Genomic DNA, 16,685 nt, shown 5'->3' with positions numbered 1-16,685 from the left:
TGAGGTTGAACTCCAACGTAAGGGAATAGAGAGGAGCGCAATCCAAGGGAATACATAGGAGCGAAGGTGGTTCTCTAGTGGGTCTATAATTAGTATTGCCATTTTGAAGATGAACAAGATTGAAAGGGGTTGTATAGACCTACATTTCCCACTGATCAACACTAGAAATATGAAATAGGTCTCGTAAGAATTACTTCAAAGATATGATTCTTGCATAAACAGTGTTTAAGTCCAGGGTACGGGGTGGGGGGGAACTGCTATTGTGTGCTATGAGCTATGTTCAAAAGAAAGCATCAGCATTACTACAGCAACAGCAGAGGTAAATAATGGGGGAAGGCACAAGAGTTAAGAGGAGGTTTAGATTTCCTATTTGGCAAGGGTGTGTTTATTGGTTTTTTTTTCTCTTGGGAACAATGAAATTATCTAAAATTGAGAATGTTGATGGGCTGTGGACTTTGGGCCCTCTACATGATGCCAGCTGAATGCAGACGGCCGAAGGATGCACTGACTAAGAAGTAGATTGGTGAACAATGGTGTATACTTATGAAGAAAGTTGGTGCTGGTACAAAAAGTAACAAAGTCATGAGGCATGCAAAAATGTGAATAAACATGTGGGACATTTGGTGAGACAAAATAAGCCAGAAACAAAAGAACAACAATGGTATGGCCACCTTTAGAAAATGCTTATAAGAAAACAGGGGCCTAGATTGTAAGCTTTCGGAGCAGACACATTAAGTCCAGAGTGGTGATTACTATTTATGGATTCTGACAGGCTGTTTATATATATAACATGATATTTAGAAATAAGAGTGAAGCCGAGCAGGTTGGGGTTAAAGTAATTCAGAATACAGGAGGAGTAAGGAAGGCAATGTCTATTTTAGAACCACACATGCTCTTTGAGACCAATGGAAGAAAGCTTTATTTAATCTGGAACTGAAATTTTCTGTAGTTCATAATTTAATTCAACCTATCTGTATAGCTCATTTGCACAAATGAAACACAGGGAGCACAGAATAAGGAAGAAGTCCTTTAATCCTGTATAGATTATTGTAATGCCTGGAAACATCTTAGAGTATATCAAGCAGATGATCATAACATATTGGCAAAGTCCCCTAAGGGAAAGGAGAAAGAATATGGCACTATTAAACCTTACCATCAGGGAATCACATGATACTTTTCAAACTTGAGGGACACTCAAATCAATAAGCTATGCCCTCGATCATGAGGCTTACTCGTGTGAAGTTTATGTAGGTAGCGGAGAACCTTTGACTACCTAAAGGCATGCCTAAGAGTTAATTCTGGAAGACCTCTGTTGTTGCTCAGATGTGACCTCAGTCTCTAAGCCCAATTCTGTAAGTGAAACCACTGCCCACCCCCCTTTGTGGAACATGACATCCAGGGGTGAAAGTCTCCCTGGTGATGTGGGAGATGACTCCCAGGGATGAGTCCAGCCCTGGCACCTTCTGATCAACAATTCCATCTTGACCAAAAGGGGGAAAAGAAATGTAACTAATAAAGTGTCAGTGGCAGAGAGAGTTCAAATAGAGTCGAAAGGCTACTTCGGAAGGTTGCTCTTACACAAGCTTCAGTTAGACCTTGCTACCTGTCCTAACCTGCCAACCCCCAACCAGGACCATCCCAGCCAATCCTAAAGAACACCTAGGGCAATATATAAGATTCCACAAGGGTTCCATGCACTAGAGTAACTTTCCAGAAACCTACAACCTCCAGATGGGTCCCTGGTCTAGGTAAGTCCTGAAACTTAGCCCAGCCTCTTCAGTACATCAGATGGCTCCATCTCCCTACCCCGTATTAGTGACAGACCCTCAATATCAAAAATTTAGAATTGCCATAGCCCAAACACCCTTAAAGAGAGGGATGGAAAAATCAAAAGTGATGGTGGAGTTTAGAGAAGACGGGATTTATTTAGCACATGAATATGCGTGCTGAATCATTAAACTGATATCTCTTTTAGTCTCTAGTATTTTAGAACAGCTAGAAAAAACCTAAAATTGTAGAATTATAACCCATGTAAAATTCTGAAATGTGTTCTACAACTAACTGTGGCGCTGTGCTTTGAAATTTATAGTTTTGTATAGATGTTATTTTTCACAGAAAAAGAAAGGAAAAAAGTCTATTGGGGTGATAAAAAATGATACAAGCCCTCTAGCCTCCTATCACCTGGAACAGCTAGAAAGAAAAATATGAGAGGATCATATGGTAGGCCATGACAAACTCCGGGATCTATCCTGCAACTGCTTGTTGAAGAGTGCTTTGAAAACTGTCACCTTTTTATTTCTTTGATTTGTATACATGTTATACTATACAATAAAAAAAGTTTAAAATCATTAAGAAAAAATATATCTGAGAAGAGACACCACTTTAACCATCAGATGTAAAACACAGACAGACACACACACACACACACACCAGCTCAGAAAGCTCATCTACAATACTGCAAATAGTGTGAGGAGACTGGTTTTTTTCTATACCATTAGTGTTGGCATGCATCAGTGGAGGGAAATGTAGAAGAATGTTAATTTTCACTTTGCTTGCCTTAGATCAAACAATTCCAGTACTATTCTTCAGAATGTTGTCACAACCATGCAAGATAAAATTCCAACAAAATCCTGTCCAGCTTTCTTTTGTAAAGCATAATTTGTAAAAAAACAAAAATAGGATCACAATGGTTAAATAAATCGTATCAGCACAACGAAATGCCATCGCTCATGCTAAGAAGACAGCTCTCTACTGCTAACAGAAATATGTCAAATATACATTTTTAAATGGTAAAGAGCAATTACTGCACAAAATATGCGAATTTAATGCAATTATATTTATTTTAACACGTGCGGATACATACACCCAAATTAGTGTGCTGGGTTGTGCACATCTGCTACTTCTGGACAGGGCCAGAGGGACTGAGGGATAGGGGTACAAAGAGCAACTTTTCTTCTACTCTCTACACTTTTTAACTTGGGAATTAATAAAAATAAGTACCACATTGCCTTCAATGTTTTCATAAAGTCAAAATCGCACAATCTGCTTTATAACTCTCCAACCTCCCCTCATCTGTACAAATATGATGAAGATAATATCCCATGCACACATTATTGAGAAAATTAAAGGAGAAGATCTAGAAATGATATTTTCAATTTATAAGATGCAAAACAAAGATTATTCTTTTGACTTTAATTATTAATTTCCATTATTGGCCACTGCCAATAATTCAAACAAACTTCAAATAAAACAGTTGATTACATAAAACTTGAGATTGTTGTCCCTCAAAAATTATGAAAAAACATTTTAGTCTCAGAATTTTGGAAACTAGAACCCAAGTACTCATGAATGAGAGTATTTATTTTAGCATATGATTGGGCCTATTAGGCAAGTGTCAATCATCAGTAAAATAAAGTTTTTCCTTTCTTATACCCCTTCCTTTGGCACAGTAAAGATCTGGGATGGTAAGATTTTAAGCAGTACTCCTCAGCTATCATACATGTAAACAGAACACAGTTTGAAAGCCTCTTTTTACCCACGCAGTGGCACAAAGTCCAACAACCACAATTCCAGCCCCAATCTCAAAGGGAGTAATTCACAAATTTCACCTATATTCACTCCATCTTACAACGAGACCCTTTTGAAAGTGTGTACAATTGATCGATCCATTGCTCCATTGGGAGAAATTAACTAATTCCTCTTTGTTTATGGGTGGTTTTTTAAACCACTGACCAAAATCTTGTCTACTTGATTTTCAACTGCATCTTCGGAGGTGGCTTTTCTGTTCTCACACTGGCTTATTAAGCACAATGCATATATCTCCTTGGAAAAGCAGGTGATAGAAATGAACTTAGTACAGACCAAGGACTTAGGGACATAGGGAGCAGATTTCAGAACAAATTCTTGACTGTGGTAAAAACTAAATGAATGCTGGAAAGACACATATGTGTTTGGAATGCCTGTTTCTAAATGAAATTAAAGTTACTTTTATGCTCTTATAAGTCATTTTGAAAAAATATCTATAAATAGTCTGCTGGCCTTTGAAAAAATCATTATCTGGTACATGGCCTTCCAGTATATCTATTATTCCATATTTACTAGTAGTATTGCTTTGTATTTGTTCTGCACTTTTTCAAACAAATGGATATACATTCAGATATTATAGATGAATATAAAATCTATCCATTTTATATTTATGCTATTATATTCATGTACATTTTAATAAATATATAATTTCATATTTTTACAACAATCTGCTATTTTTCTGATGATAGACATTTTCCTAATTGACTGATATTTCCTATTTGTCTAAGACTGACAAATATCCTTTAAATTAGAGCTTTTATGCTTAACGTAATAGTCCTTGGGATATATTTCCAAATGTGAAATTGCTAAATAAAGAGTATACACATATCTCAGATACTGAACAAACATATTGCCAAAAAGCTGACAAAATTACAATTCATCTCATTTGCATATACTTTAACAAGCAACAGCTAGTCTGACTTCTCAAATGGTTTGCTAACAAACTGACACCATAATATTTGAGTTTTTACATCTATTTATTTTAATCAGGTTGAATAATTTCCCAAAGATTTTTAACCATATCTAGTTCTCAGTTTGTATGAAAGATCGTATTTTAACAAATAGAAGCAGTTGTCTTCATCATAGTTTTTCTTTGAAGACAAACTTAATTTAGTTGCTACCATATGCTAAACATTTTGCTAAATGCGTTATTTCAGAATAATAAAATTGATCACAATCGAATCGGGGCTTTAGACATGACTACATCATTATACTACAATGTAATAAATGCTAAGCCAATAAAGCATAAAGTAGCACACACAATATATACAAGAAAATCACAATTAATGGGTTTTGGGACGTGAAGGGTATAGCATTAGGTTAACTTATGCAATTATTTCAATGATGATATTATCCAAAATGTGTTTAGAATATTGTCTTAGAAGTTGTTGCTTCCCCCCCAAGGATTAGGTTAAGTTCGTTTAAGTAAACATTTTAGAAACAAACTTTCTTATAAAGATGGATTTTATTATTTTTCAAAACTGCCATAAGTTATCTGGAAGCTAGTCTGATAGAAGTGTGGACAATATCATTCAGCAAAAACAAGCTTTTAATATCAAGAAATAGGGCTATTTTTTAAAGTCCACATGAGTCCTTATCATTAGAAGTCACAGGTACATGTTAATTATACTGATGTCCAGCCAGCAAAGTTAAATTCCCAAGAATTAGGGGAACACCTAGAATCACCGAATCCTGGAATATCAGAAATGGCATGAACTGCAGACATGGCCTTGCGCAAGTTTCTTGTTTGAAAGGAGGGAACTGAGGTCCAGAAAGGTGAATTGGCTTTACCAAAGCCCAGACTAAATAGGTGGCAGAGATGAACCACAATCTCAAACTCTTATTACATCCTTCATGGAAATATAAAGCAGTCCAAGGATAATTTGGTAGATGTCTCTTTTGCGGGATGCTCAATCAACAGTAAATTATACTTAAGAATTGACTATGCACGGTCCTGAACTAAAATTAAGAAGCACTCCAATGAAATGAACTATGAATTTTAAGGAGATGGAATCTTATCCATCCTTGAATTTCAGATACCATACAAACTATCCAACCCATGGAATTCTCAGAACTGCTGCTGTAAAAACACTTAGCAGTTTCCCACATGGTTCATAAATGACCAATGTGAGTTACGTCATGTTTATTTTTCATCAACAATAGAAAGTGTAGTTAAGAGCCGGCATTTTAGGCGTTGTAGGTTTCAGTGTGTACAGACCACTGGAGTATTTGCAATACCAGACTTTAAATCCCAACTAAGTCCTGCATATCAACGTGAATTGTGTCATAAAAGCCACTTTTCAACATTATAACTTCTAATTGGGAAAACGACTTTTGGCCAAAATACACCCAATTTTAAAGTGAGAACTCTTTGGATTCATGGGCAGGATGGAGGCGTTTGGAATCCTTTCTGTATAAATACTGTATTTTTATTAAGATAGCCCTGTTCTCCTAGGAACTCAAGGTCAAAAACCCTGCATGTATAGCATTAGTCTTTGGTCTCAATGGCAGTGCCATCAGCTACTTTCCAGTTGTCTGAAAAAGTGCAGATCTCCTTAAGATTCATACATGGTTCCCTTTCAAAAATTCAAAGGTTCAATTTCCTTTTCTTGCAATGGCTGCCATGTGTTTTCAATAAGAGAAACCAGATGCAGGTGCAGTTATCTTTTTCAGCCCATAAATTTCAGAGACAGCATTCTTTTTCTCCGTTCTCCACAAAACCCTGCCTTGATTTGCTAGACATCCAAGATCTTGCAATTGAGGCATAATCTCTGATGCCGGGTAACCAACAGAGAGAGAACAAACCTCATCCCCTAAACAGCCCACCTGTTTAAACCATCTGCAGAGCCCAAATGGAATAAATTTCCCTTACACTTCCTTGACACTGAGTTCCCCTTGTTGAAGCTGAATCCAACAATCAAGGCATCTATGGGATTGGAGTTGGGGCCACACGAACTTCTCTACACATTCAGTGTTAATGGATATTTATACATGGAAGGGATTTATACATCTTCTAATGCTCAGCTCCCTCATTTCAGAAATGAGGGAACCAAAACATCTAATCAGAGCTCTTTTAAACATGCCAAAATTCTGGGAGACCCACTGGGACCAAGGATTTCATTCTTTCTTCACAGTGTCCTTTCCTATAAAACATGCTTGGAACACACAAGTTTGATTGTCACTCAATGCAATTTTCCCCCATTAAGCATGTTCCTTTGGAGAGGGAATAATTACCTTTTGCCTAAATAGACACTTTATATTTACAGACTCTTCTAATGCTAATACAGGATTAATCCTGCAGCTGAAAATTCTATGATGAGGATGTGCTATTGTGCAACTACTGTATAGGAAAAAAATACACAAATAAACAAACTTTCCTTTTCATTCATTTTATAAAGCTATACGTTTAAATAATTATTTGACCAAATTAGCCAAGCAGAATTACTATGTTCTCCATCTTCAACCATTCAGACATATTTATATGATTATCTTTAGTCTGATGAAAAGTATAAAGCCTTTTGTAGTGCACTTAATCTTGAGGAGACTCCTCTATTTCTTGACCTGTCACTCTTTTCTAGTTTTATTAACTTTCCACATTTTTCTGACCTTCCATTGGCTTCCTGCCTAAAGGAAGATTAAAAGCATGCATGAGATATCAACTGTTAACCTGTTTATAAACAAAGGTAATTCTCTGCAACCAAATTCTATAATCTTAAAAACACATCTTTTGTGAATCTAAAAGTTATTCAATATGGAGATATACGACTAATAAATGAACCATGTTGTTCAGATGATCACTAATGTTTCTTCTAACTTAAAAATTATCAGCTGTTAGTCTGGATTCCACTATAAACTTGTCCTGATTTTCTTTATATTTTAAAGACATGTCTATCATCACAGAAATCAACATTTGCTTAAAAAAAAAAAAAACAGACATGGCACTATTTTACTTAATACTGTTCTCCAAATGAAAATCTAGAGAAAAACTTGCTTATATAAAAATATTAAAACATAATTAGGTTCATAAAAATTATTAATGAATGAAAATCCTATTAATTTCTCAAGATTTAATTGTGTTAGTTTCCTAGGCTGCTCAAAGCAAATACCATAAATTTGTACACTAACATAAAACCAAAAATTATTGAAGAAAAGCTAAGATATTTCTGAAAAGCAATATGAATGAGAGGAGATTAAATATTAAAAAGAACTGCAGGACACAGACAGACATACAGCGGCATTAGTAACAACTGCCAAAAGAAGCAATTCAAGTGCCTATCAACTAATGAATGGATAAACAACGTGTGGTATATACAGATGATGGAATATTATTGAGCAGTGAGAAGGGATTAAACCCTGAAGCATGCAACAATATGGATGAACCTTGAGAATATTACATTGAGTGAAATAAGTCAGACACAAAAGGACAAATCTTCTATGATCTCACTAAAATGGACTAATTATATTATGTAAACTCACAGATACAGAATTTAGAATATAGGCTTTCAGGAGATAGAATGAGGCTAGAGAATGCAGAGTAGTTGCTTAACATATGCAGAATTTTTAATTTGATGGAATTTAAATGAGTGGAAATGTAGAGAGGTAATAGTTGCACATTTTTAGGAGTACAATTAACAGTGCTGAAAGGTGGGTGAGCGTGGCTAAAATTCGAAGTTTAGAGTCATATACACCAAAAGAATGAAAGCCAGAGGTTAAAACATGGGAATGTATGATACAGTGAACCCTGTGGTGGACGATGACTGTGATTAGTTGTATAAATATTATAAGGAGTTAATAATAGAGTGGTATAAGGAAAAAACCTACTGCAAACTATGGACTATAGGTAATATCTTACTATTCTTTCATCAACTGTCACAAATGTACCACACCAATACTAGGGGGGATAAAGGTACAGGATATTTCGCGTGCTCTCATTTTTTTCCCACTTGCTAGAGTAATGAAAATGTTCTAAAATTGACTGTGGTGATAAATGCACAACTATGTGATAACACTATGAGCCACTGATTGTATACTTTCAAAAGATTGTATGGTGTGTGAATATATCTCAATAAAATTGCATTAAAAGCTGCAAAAAAAAAACCTCAATCAAAAAGCATAATGGTTCAGTAAATTCCAGAAATCTTTTCAAAAATTAAAAAGAATTTAACATATGATAAAGAAGGCATTTTAATCAATGGAGAAATGTCACATTAACCAATAGATGGGGTCGGGACAACTGGCTACTTTGTGAGATAAGATAAAGCTGTATTTTCAATGTACAAGATAATATCAAGATGCAGTACAGATTTCAACACAAAAATTTTAAATGTTAAAAAAAATAGGAGCGTGAAAGTGTAACAGACTCGGGATAAACCAAACCTTTCTAAAACTGAACAATGGTCAAAACAATAAACATTAAAAACATAGTTGTCTTAGTTTTCCAGGGTTTCTGAAACAAAGTACCAAAGACTATGCGGTTTAATCAACAAAAATGTATTGTCTCAGAGTTCTGGAAGCTAGAACTCCAACCAAGGAGCCAGCAAGGCCATGCCTTCTCTGTCTGTAGGGTCTAGTGGTAGCTGACAATCTATGAAGTTTCCTGGCATGGGGCATAACTCGGTCTCTGCCTCTGTCACATCTCTATCTCCTGAAACTGTCCAAATTTCCTCTCCTTCAAAGCTAACAGTGAGACTGAATTAAGTACTCCACCTAATCCAGTTCAGCCTCATCTTAACTAACAGAATCTTTAAAGGTCCTACTTGCAGAAAGAGATGTAATCTGCCTTGACAGACAGATCAGTATGACTTTGGCATTTTTCACACGGCAATAGTCATATCCACATCTCCATCAAAGTGGATAGCATCTTCTTCTGCAGATACTTCCTCTCACGTCTGAGCTAAGTGCAGCAATTTTCACATTGCATGCAGCCATGCACACATCAACAAACTAGTTTTGGGGAAGGGGATAAATGAGTTTACTTCAGAAATATTAATAAGCAGTTACTTATTTTTGACTGGATTTCACATTTGCTTATCTCAACTTTGCATTATCAGTGTTACATGCTATACATACAAAAGGCCTAAAATAGGTCCACATCTTGCTTTGCATATTGAAGCACTGTATTATATACTTCTTAATGTCTCAATTAGTTATTAATAAGTGAACATTAGGTAATAAAGATGGATATGCAAACATCAATATAGATAACATTTCAAAAGTGTTACAAGAAAATATATTTCAATCCTTCCTCAAGGGAAATAATTTATTAACTGATTGTATGGATTTTTTTCTTTCTGTTATCACTCATTAGTTTCTGAAGTATAAAGACATGTGCTAAAAGACAGCACCCTTGAAACTAAGATGCATATTCAACACAATCAATTTGACTCAAATAAAACAAGTAAACACCTTTTGTTTGACTATGAACCTGTTAATTCAACATTGATTACTAAATCACAGAAAGCCTGTCTCCTGCTTTAGTTTAGAAAATAAAAATAGCAGTACTCACAGCTTATTTATTCACAAACCAACCTCAAGGGGAATTTCTGACCCACATCATATCAGCCAGCTAAGATCAGTCAGACACTAAGGTCAAGGCCCGTTTTCATTAACCTGAAATCATCTGAGCATCCCTCATTGTTTTCAGTAATTGCTGTCTTCCCAAGCTGATTTGTGGGCTCTGCTGTTTCTTGAAGATTCAACAAAATCATGTCATTGGTATTTCTAATTCTATTTAAAAATGCAATTTTCCTGGCTCTTCGCCTGGCCAGGACAGTGTGGACGCACTGTAGGTTTCAGGGCCGGGCTAGGAGTCTGCAACCCTAGCGTCGCTATTCTCGCAGTCTTCTACGGAAAGAGCAGTGTCCAGGCCTCCTCTAGCTGTAGGAGGGCCTGGAGACCCTTTCCGAAGGAGGTGAAAGAGCCTCAGGGTGGTTCCTCATCTGCTGCACTGAGACTCCACGAGCAGACAGAAGGCAGCAGCTGCCACCAAGGCCCTGACAACGAATCAGTTCCTTTAATCTCGACCCAAGAAAGGACGAAGAAATTTGGAATATATACAGACTACAGCGGGAAAAGCTGGAGCCAAATCCTCACAAAGAAACAGAACCTGCAGGAGAAAAAGGGCTTTCTCAACTGATCCTGGCCCTTTCTGAACAGAGGAGCACCAACCAGTTGAAGATGGAATCGCATTCCACCTTGCCTGAGTTCCAGAAATCGTTGACATTTGAAGATGTGGCCATATATTTTACCTGGGAAGAGTGGAAGATACTGAATCCCGCTCATTGGTGTCATGCGAGAAGTCCGTGAGACCATCGCCTCTCTAGGGTTAAAACTCAGAAGTGACACTGGGAATGATGTGCCAGCATTAGAATTACAAGCACCACCTGACAAAGTAGTATCTGTGCAGGCCAGAGTAAATGGTCCCCGAAAAAGAAGAGTCAAAGGAGTACGCACGGAGTGTTGTAAAACCCCATCAAGATTTGCCAAGGGACAAAAGAATGAATGAGTTTATAAATGAGAGCTTCAGAATCTTATGGCCATCACAAGAGCAGTTTTATGGGAGAGAAATGTTTTAAATACCTAGGAATGTAGGGAAAACTTCAGAATTAGGTCTGCCCTCCTTAAGCACCAGCGTATTCACACTGAAGAGAAAACCCACGCATATCACTAATATGATAAACAATACAGATGTTTTTGGTGTGGGAAAAGTTCCACTCTTAGCATAAACCGTCTATAAATTCATGAATCTATAAATTCATCATAGAAATTCACCCAGGAGAGACATCCTTTCAAAGTCAGAAATGCGGTAAAAGTTTCGGTCATAATGTCCACCTTTTAAACACCAGAGAATATGCTCAGGCAAGCAGCCTTTTATCGTAGCATGTGTGGGATAAAGTTTAGCAGCACTCAAACCTTCTGAGATACAGAAAGTCCCTGGGAGGGGGGGGGGAATCTTGTCCAGTGGCCCCAATCTAAAGAAGACACCAAGTGGACTTTAACCCTAAGATGATGAATGAATAAAAAAATCATTAACACCAAAGATAGGGACCTGTGATTAAGAGAAACCTTGAAAGAGGCAAGGGCCATGCTTGACAAAAGAGAAAATAAGTTATCTTCTTGTTCAGCATTCTTTCTTTCATACTTGGCACAAACCTGACCCATGGTAAGTTCTTTACGCTTTAGGACTTTCGACAGTGATTTCTTTATACTTTAACACTTAGCACAATACTGACATACAGTGAGTGTTTTGTACTTTATTACCAAGCACCAGACTGACACATAGTGAGTCCTTTATACTTTAAAACTTAGCACACCACTGACACATAGTGAGTTCTTTATACATGAGCACGTAGCATAAGATTGAAACAGTCAGTTCTTTATATTTTACCACTTTGCAGAAAACTTACACATGGTGAGCTCTTTATACTTTACCACTTAGCACAAGACTCACACATAGTGAGTTCTTACACTTTAGCACTTAGCCCAAGACTGAAAAGTAGTGAGTTCTTTATAATGTAGCACTTAGCACAAAACTGTCACTGCGTGCATTCCCTATAAATAAAATGTGACAGTATATCTCTCAAAGAACAGAAACTTCTCTGGCCACCTGAAAATTAGCTCTAGTTCCTCTGAGCATCCTCAGGTTTAGTGTTCTTTATTCCCAGGATGTTGGATAGTTGGCAAATGCAGGACGCCCCTGTGTCCTTGTCTCATTCTCTAGCAGGAGGGATGGTAAAGAAGAGTATTCAGTTCCTTTGCACAGCGCTTAGGGTAGAAATAATTGCACAGCTGCTCTAGCTGTCATTCTAATTGTATAAACTTCCAAGGCTGGGGGGTTCAGTGCGCTTTACTCTGGAACAGGAAGAACGGATTCATTATGTGCTATGGGAGGAGCGCCTCCACTTGAAAGCAACTGGGACCTTGCAAGCTTAGGACAATTCCCCTTTTTCCTCTCAGAACTGAGATTCTAGAGAGTGTTAAAGCCTTCTGCTCTCGAAGGAAGTCAGAAATCTTGCTTGCTCAGTGCATACCAAACATACTCAGGCAATGCTACTTGACAGCTACTAAGATGTAGGTTATAAAGAGAAAATAGTCTTCAAGTACGTTTGGGATCTAGGTGTTTATGACATCATTGTTTTTTTTTTCCATCTAGCAGTTGTCATAGCTTTTGGAAACTAAGAGAAACTGAGAGACTAATGAGAGAGAGATATAAGTATGCTTTCTCTAGTGTTTTTTAAGCACAATAGAGTTTGTGGGCGGGGGAGGGGGGGCATGTGTGTTTTTGTAGGTCCCCTAACATCTCTCAGAGCATTGTCGTGGAACACCAGTTAGGGAAACAGCGATTCAGTGAAACTCTCAGCATTATGGTTACTGAAGGTCCATAATGCTAAACTGAGTTGTTAGAACAAAACCCAGCGCTCATGTCATCTGAGTCACAATGAAATGTTCTTTCCTCCACACTGCACAGGTTTGCTGGTGGTAGAGAAACAAGCATTCCTCAAACTAGGAGGTTGAATGTTATGATGTTATGTCAGGCCTTGGTCTTAGAACAGAACCCAAACGTGTTCTTCCACTTCCTAGTAGGTGACATGGAGAATTCCCTCTCCACGGGCCAACAGAGAGGCTTTCAGGTCTCCAAATTCAAATCACCCAGTACTGTTTGGCATCTTCTCGTGTATCTAATAGGGAATCCACGTGTTTTAGCAGAACAATTTCCGTAACTTCCAACAGCTGCACAGCTGCAAAAGCAGACAGGGCATCAGTTCTGCCTGGCCCATAGTATAGACTGCACTGCCCAAGCTGTGTGGCAGGGTAAGTGTGTCGTTGTAATTTGCTTCTATCTTCTTCGACTTCACATCTCTTAAAACCTAATGTTTTTGTAAAATATGATAAAAACTATTGCTGGAAAAGTTCAATAATAAAGCCAAAGAAACGTGAAAAAAAAATGCAATTTTCCTATTTTAAGATTAAATTTAAGACCTGCAGGTTTGCAGACACAAACACACATTCACGATAATTAGTGGTTGATGTGCCCTAGTTGATGAGAAATAAAGCATTATTTGCAAACACAAACACAGACTCACGATAATTAGTGGTTGGTGTGCCCTAGTTGATGAGAAATAAAGCATTATGAAAGTAGCACAATAAATACTTGTTTATGATGACTAGAAAAGATAATGAGCTTTTAAAATAACTTGTAAACTAACAGAATATAGAACACATATATTCTAACAAATATGTGTCATTAGAATAGAGCTTTAACTTTTGCTGAGATCTCTGCTAACTGTCAAATCAGTGGGTACCACCAAAAAGTACAGTTTAAACCATAAAAATAGTTTAGGAACCTTTTACGAGTATCTGGACAGTGAAGATATTCCATGAGAAAAACAGTTTTAAAAATTTTAAGTGCAATCAGTAATTCTTAATATCATCACATAGATGTATGATCATCATTTCTTAGTACATTTGCATCGATTTAGAAAAAGAAATAGCAAGACAAAAGAAAAAGAAATAAAATGATAATATAGAGAAAAAATAAAAATAAAAAATACAAAAAATATATATAAAAAAACAAAAAACAAACAAACAAACAAAAAAAAAAGATTTTAAGTGGAAAACCAAAAAGCCACTTCAAGCTGAGGATGGCTAGAGATCTGCTAGCAGCACAGGAAAGCCAAGGGACTCATTTTTGCAGACCAGTCTTACCCAGGGTTTGAATCGATGGCTCAGCAAAATCCATACTCATTACAAGGTGTGGAAATTTACACCCATTTATGAAGAGTCCACCGTGAGAATTCAAGAGCCAGAAGGCCATGAGCCTGCTGTGGGTTTTTTCCCCTGGGCTAGAAGGGAATCACACAGCCCAGGCCCTGCAGCCCACATCTTTTCGTTATCCAATGTATGAAATGTAAACTGAGAGAAGCAGTAAGACTGGAATCCATGAACACAGCAAGTCTTTAGGGAAACGGAATAGCATTTCACCCTGTCTCAAATGCTCAATTTCAGGTCTTCTGATAAAGCAGAATGTGCATGAACCCAAAAGCTTCCACCTAAAAAATGTTAAGTATTTCACCAACAATCAATTTTCTTTCAGAAGGAAGACAGAGTTGTTATTCAAAATTTCCAGGGACATGTCAAGTGGGAGGATCAACAGGCTGACATCTTAACGTCCCTCTTAGTTTTAAAATTATTTGATTTTGACACGGATAATGAAAACATTTAATCATTTGTCAAATACAAAAGTTTTACGGAGCTTAGGAGTTTAACTGTCACGAAACCAAGTACTCAAATATGTTTGGTTGCCTCAATTCTTTATTGTAAGTATGTGAAACACATATCCTAAGTGGGAAAAAAAATGTTTTCTGATGACAGAAGGAAATGAGCTACTTGCTCTCAAACTTATTTTGACTACGTGTGGTTTTCAAATATTAGATACCACTCTTAATTTAAATATGGGACATTATGTGACATATCATTTGTGAGTGGTTTATATTATTAGTAATGAACTTGATATGTATTATCTCTAAAATAAATTCATTTTTGAAAATTCAGTGTTTGGTTTTGATCATTCTTACCTCAAAAACTATTTTTGTATGTAAATTTCAATTAATCAACAAATTACTGGCCTATAATTTCTATTCAGACTACAGACAGCATTTTTGATCTCTTTAAATTATGTTTTGGCTTCACTATATTTAAAATATTTAAATTATGTATCAACATTTCAAATAACTAACTGTATTTTTAATAGTCTAAACTACCTCTTTTCCCTTACCATTTAAAAGACTAAAATCTTTAGCACCTTCACTTGAAACATTCTACTTTAAACATTTAACTGTGATGAATTTAGGATCTTACAAAGTATTCAAATATTTGTCTCAATTATCTACATTATTCTGCATAGACGGCTGAATGTGGGAAGCAAAAATTCCAACCACAGTGAAAATCAGAGCCCACTGCATTAAGATGCTTCTTGCAGAGCTTTCAGAGATGTGCCATCTCTTGAGCTTAACTGAGGCAGAAGAGGACAGCTACAACTGCTGGACTTGTTCATCTGAAAGCTGTGAGGTTGCTCCTAAGATTCAACATCATTTTATGAGTGGGAAGAAATTCCTCCAAAGCAAACAAAATGAATTCAAGAAAGGGCAGCTACCTTATTTTAGACATGTCCATACATACACAAAACTATTTAGTTCCCACATATGCATTGAGGAATTACAGCATAAAAGGTCAAGAATAATATTATGTAAAAAGTGGAAATTTCACTCAAAATGATTCAGTATTTAACATGTGTAGTATTTTTTAAAACTAAAAACACTCATTCAATCATTCAACATAAATGAATGTTAAAAATAAAAACATACCAAGTCTCTACTTCGAGAGAACCCACCACCAATTCAAGGTGTGAAGAAAAAAATACTATGCAAATGATTAAAATACTGTTTGTATATTTTCTATATGTAATTATGAGAGCCAGAATTAAAATGTTTCTGGCAGTTTTAACAATGAACAGAGTCAGTGCAAGCACTGCACCTACTGGGAAGGCTGAGGGTGAGAAGGTTTCCCAGGCTGCAAGCTGCTCCTGAACATTGTCATCTCTCTTGGAAAGTTCCAAAGCAACAGAAAGGCACAAATGGAACTGTAATTTGCTATGGAATTGCACAAAGACTACGGAGCAATCAATTAGTTAGCAAATACATACTAAGGGTTAGACTGTCATAGGGCTTACTTTAGGAAAATTGTGGTTTGTATTCAGGTTTACTATCTTAGAAAAGGAAACATTTTTATATAAAGAAATATTTTATATTCTTAAGCAGTTGTATGGGTCTTCTTTTGAAAAAAGGAGTTACTTTGTATATGGCGGGTGGATGAGTTTTCCAGTTCTCCTTCCTTAAAAGAACAGAAGCTGCTGGTACTTCTTCCTAAAATATCAAGCAAGCATCTCATGCTAATGCCAGCAATATATGAATATGTGACCATAAGAAAATCATCTACCATTGGGGACAAGGTGATTTAAGAATGTGAACATATTCAAGAAGTTGATGAACTAAGGACTAACATATTATGAGCAAGAAATATGGTGCCCATAACTTTAATGGTAA

This window comes from Tamandua tetradactyla, chromosome X, assembly GCF_023851605.1.
Source record: "Tamandua tetradactyla isolate mTamTet1 chromosome X, mTamTet1.pri, whole genome shotgun sequence".
NCBI classification, from domain to species: Eukaryota; Metazoa; Chordata; class Mammalia; order Pilosa; family Myrmecophagidae; genus Tamandua; species Tamandua tetradactyla.
The sequence above is the reverse complement of the archived record's forward strand: the minus strand, read 5'-3'. Positions refer to the sequence as shown.